This window comes from Cannabis sativa, chromosome 3 (genome assembly GCF_029168945.1).
Source record: "Cannabis sativa cultivar Pink pepper isolate KNU-18-1 chromosome 3, ASM2916894v1, whole genome shotgun sequence".
Classification (NCBI taxonomy): Eukaryota; Viridiplantae; Streptophyta; class Magnoliopsida; order Rosales; family Cannabaceae; genus Cannabis; species Cannabis sativa.
In genome coordinates this window covers 38989183-38994561 of record NC_083603.1, presented here as the reverse complement: position 1 = coordinate 38994561, position 5379 = coordinate 38989183, and positions in this window count along the sequence as shown.

Here is a 5379-nt window from a genome sequence, read left to right as displayed (position 1 = left end):
AGAACCAAATTCGAACCCAAACCTAGACCTCGGACAAAAAATTAGAACCTGAACAAGAATCACCGAACCAGGACCCTAGAACAAGACTAGGACCGTGACCAGGACCCGGACGCAATACAAGAACCGAACACAGACCTAGCCTCAGACCCAAACTGAGACTGAAACTCGTGCTAGGGCAGGGTCGTGTACCCTGATCAGGACGTAAACGCAGTCCCAAACCCAAAAAAGGACCCGATCCCGTACCCTGTGACCCAAAATTTGAATTAAAAATGGAAGTTGACCAGGACTGGAACTTGGAATTGGACTTGGAATCATAACTGAAATTCGACCAAGATCTAGAACCGTAACCGGACCAGGACAAGGACTCCAAATCAGACTTAGACCCGAATTGGGAGACGGACACGGATCCCAACCCAAACCTGGACTCGGGATCCGAACTAGAACATGAACTCAAACCCAAACATGTAACTAGACTAGGGACAAAAAACCAGGGTCGGGACCTAAAACCGCACCCCAGTCTCCATCCCGAAGCCAAACTCCGAAATGGGACCTGAGTACTGAACCAGAACCAGACCGAGACCCGTGATAGTGATCCAGATCTTTACTCGTGATTTGGGAAACAGGGCCTAGAATAGGCCAATAGTCAGTGTCTAGATATGGGATGCTGACTAGGACCACAACCCAGACGAAGAACCAAATCTGAACCCAGACCTAGACGTGGGACCAAAAATTAGAACCTGGACTCGGACCAAGACCCAGACTTGGATCGAAATGCTGGACCTAGACCTGGACCGAGATCTTGACCCAGAGCCAAACTTGGACCCGCACTCGAGACCCAAACTTGGACCTGGACCCGAACAAAGACCTAGATTAGGGTGCAGACATGGACACAAACCCGGACACAAACTCGGACCCGAACTAAAACGCACACTCAGACTCAGACCCAATGCTGAACCCGAACCCGGACCCAAACTCGAACCTAAACCAGGATCAGAACCAAGGACTTAGACCCAGAACTGAATCCAGACTAAGATGGGAATTGGAACTTGGGACTCTTACCCAACCTAGACCAAGACCAAGGACGCGAACCCACACCCGGAGCCTGATCTCGACTTAGACTAAAATTCGGACCCGAATCCAAACTCAGTATAGGACTCGAACTTCGACCTGAACTGAAACCCAAACTCGAACTCAGAATCGCAAATGGAACTAGAACCGAACTAGGACTAGGACCAGGAACAGGAGCTAAACCCAAACCCGAACCTAGATCAAAACCCAAATAGAGACCTAAACCCGAACCGAGACTAGGACTCAAACCCGAACCTAGACCGGGACCCAAACCCACACAATAACCGTGACCAGGACCTAGAATCAAGATAGGGAGCTGGGAAACAGAACTAGGACCAGGACCTAGTACCTGACCCAGACGCGAACTAGAACCTAGTGTTGGAAATTATTTTACCAGGATCTTAGATCTACTCACAAGTATGTTGATTAACACCCTAAATATGAACTTTCTAAAACGATGAAATAAACACATATAAAGTTTAGGAAACTTTACATTGGGTGCATCAGAATATAATGAGTCCTTTTGTTCAGATATCTAGCCTTTGATTCCTTTCTGTAGCAGAGCATTATCAATATCTGAACCTGGATCTCTTTCTCTGAATCTTTAATGTTGAAACTCCTTCCTGCTGAAAGTCTTTCTTCACGATCTTCCTCACTATGGTTGAGTATCACTTGCTGTGTGTGGGCACTACTCATACACTAAGAATTTCGAAATTTAAGAAGGAAGAAAGAGAGAGAGAGAGAGTGGTCGGCCAGATAGGGAGAGAGAAGGCTCAGTTTTTTTTGAATCAGAAGTGTAATTTTCCTGAAGCCTTCACTATCTATTTATAGCATTCCACTAGGGTTAGGTTTGAATTATTTGGCATTAAAATAAAGAAAATATCAGTTTAAATTGCCTACAAAAGTGGCAGGCCATGCTTAGTGGATTTGGGCCTCACTTTTTGTAATTTTGCAGTTTTATCTTTTCTTCATCTCATTTTCTCAAAAACGCCAATTTTCTAATTCAACCATTTAAATGCCAATTCTAACTATTTAATAACTATAAATAATTATTAAATAATATTGTCATTTATCACATTTATTAATTGAACCATACAAAGTATCATAATTAACAAATATGACCCTAACAACTCTTTCTTTACAATTTCGCCCTTACTTAGTGAAAAATTCACAAATAGACACAGTCTAATTTGAGAATTATAATTGATTAATCAAAACCAATTATATGAGTCTTACAAGCAATATTATCTCAACTAGTGCGGCGACCATGGGTCTATATAATCGAGCTTCCAATAAGTAGATCAAAAATTTATCACTAAAATTCACTAACTTATTAATTCTTCGTTGAATCCACGCATAGAACTTAGAATTGCACTCTCAGTATATAGAATTCTCTATATGTTCCACCATATAGAGGCATCATTAGTTATCCATTGTTATAATCCTAATTTGATCAATGATCCTCTATATTAATGATCTACACTGTAAAGGGATTAGATTACCGTTACACCCTACAATGTATTTAATCCTTAAAACACTTAACCCCGTATAAATGATATTTCAGCTTATGTGAAATGAGTACTCCACCATTTATGTTCGTTTGGTCAAGCTCGAAGGAGACATCCTTTGCTTACTATTCGCTAGATAGAAGCTATAGATTCCATGTTTATGTTAGCGCTCCCACTCAATTGCACTACCGTGTTCCCAAAATGTACGTATCACCCTGACCTAAAAGTAGGCTTAACTAACAAATCAAAGAACACGAATAGCCTTTCAAGATTGAGCCTAATCATAACAGGATTAAGAACATTTGATCTAGGATCAACTAGGCGATATTGACTTGAATAGATATTACGGTAAGTTTAATAAATCTAAGTCAAAGTTCAATATCGGACCCTTCCGATGCATACTCCATGCATCCAACCTGAGCTTTACTTTAACTAATGCTCTGGAAAGAACATAGGACTTCTCCAAATGCAAGTAAACTCTATTGTAGATTATCATATCAGTAAAATACCCTATGTCTGATAAATCTAGGAAACTTTATTCAAATACTCATGTTTACTTTCCAATGTGTTGACGGCACAATAAACAGGATCAAGTATGTTAAAAGGGTTTCAGATGAATTCATACATTATATACATATAATCATGAAATAAATCATGTGAACCATACAACATTAAATGTTATTTCTGATCTATATTAACAAGTAAATCTGATTATATTGAAATGAGTTTTATTTAAGGCATAAAACCCAACACCTAGGACCTAGCTAGTGACCCGACACCAGAAATGGAACCACACTGGGACCCGAGATGGAGATCTAGATCTGGACTTAGGGCTTGGACAAAACCCGTAGTCAGTGTCTGGATTGGGGACCAAGCCCTGGACCCGAACCATGACAAGGACCCGAACCCACACCCGGACCTAAACCCAGTCCCAAACCCAAAAGTGGACTCAAACCCGTACCCTGTGACCCAAATTGGAACCAAAACTGGAAGTTGACCAGGACTGGAACTTGGAATTGGACTTGGAATCATAACTGAAATTCGACCAAGATCGAGAACCGTAACCGGACCAGGACAAGGACTCCAAATCAGACTTAGACCCGAATTGGGAGACGGACACGGATCCCAACCCAAACCTGGACTCGGGATCCGAACTAGAACATGAACTCAAACCCAAACATGTAACTAGACTAGGGAGAAAAAACCAGGGTCGGGACCTAAAACCGCACCCCAGTCTCCATCCCGAACCCAAACTCCGAAATGGGACCTGAGTACTGAACCAGAACCAGACCGAGACCCGTGATAGTGATCCAGATCTTTACTCGTGATTTGGGAAACAGGGCCTAGAATAGGCCAATAGTCAGTGTCTAGATCTGGGATGCTGACTAGGACCACAACCCAGACGAAGAACCAAATCTGAACCCAGACCTAGACGTGGGACCAAAAATTAGAACCTGAACAAGAATCGCCGAACCAGGACCCTAGAACAAGAATAGGACCGTGACGGGGAACCCGAACGCAAACCTAGAACCGAACAACGACCTAGCCTCAGGCCCAAACTGACTCTGGAACTCGGGCCTGGGCACGGTCGTGTACCCAGACCAGGACCTGAACCCAGTCCCAAACACAAAAGTGGACCCGAACCCGTACCCTGTGGCCCAAAATTGGAACCAGAACTGGAAATGTACCTGGACTTGAACTAGGACTTGGACTTCGAATCATAACTGAAATTGGACCTAGATCCACAATCGTAACCGGACTAGGACCCAGACTCCAAATAAGACCTAGACCCGAATTGGGAACTGGACTCGGATCCCAACCCAAACCTGGATTCGGGACTCGAACCTGAACTTGAACTCAGACACAAACATGTAACTAGACTTGGGACACAGAACCAGGGTCGGGACCTAGAACCGCACCACAGTCTCGATCCCGAACCCAAACTTAGAAATGAGACCTGAGACCTGAAGAAGAACAAGACCGAGACACTTGACAGTGATTTAAATCTTGACTCGGGATTTGGGTAACGGGGCCTGGAACCCACCAATAGTCGGTGTCTAGATCTGGGACGCAGACTAGGACCAAAAGCCAGACAAAGAACCAAACCCGAACCCAGACTTAGACCTGGGACCCAAAATTAGAACCTGAACAAAGAATCGCCGAACCAGGACCATAGAACAAGACTAGGACCGTGACCAGCACCGGGACCCTTACCTAGAACCGAACACAGACCTAGCCTCAGACCCAAATTGAGACTGGAACTCGGGCCTGGACACGGTCGTGTACCCAGACCGGAACTGAGACCCAGACCTGGACCTAAATCTAGGACCCGATCCCAAACACAGACTTGGACCTGGATAGGGATCCGGATATGAACCTGGACTCGGACCAACACCCAGATTGGGATCGAAATGTTGGACCTAGATCTAGACCGAGATCTTGACACAAACCCAAACTTGGACCCTCACTTAGGACCCAAACTTGGATTGCAGACCAGGACACAAACCCAGACACAAACTCAGACCTGAACTCAAACGCACACCTAGAACCCGAACTCGGACCCAAACTCGAACCCAGACCAGGATTAGAACCAAGGACTTAGACCCACAACTGAATCCAGACTCAGATCGGGATTGGAACTTGGGACTCGGACCCAACCTAGACAAAGACCCAGGACACAAACCTACACCCGGAGCCTGATCTGGACCTAGACTAAAATCTGGACCCGAACCCAAACTCAGAACTGGACTCGAACTCTGACTCGAACTCAAACCCAAACTTGAACTCAGTATCGCAAATGGAA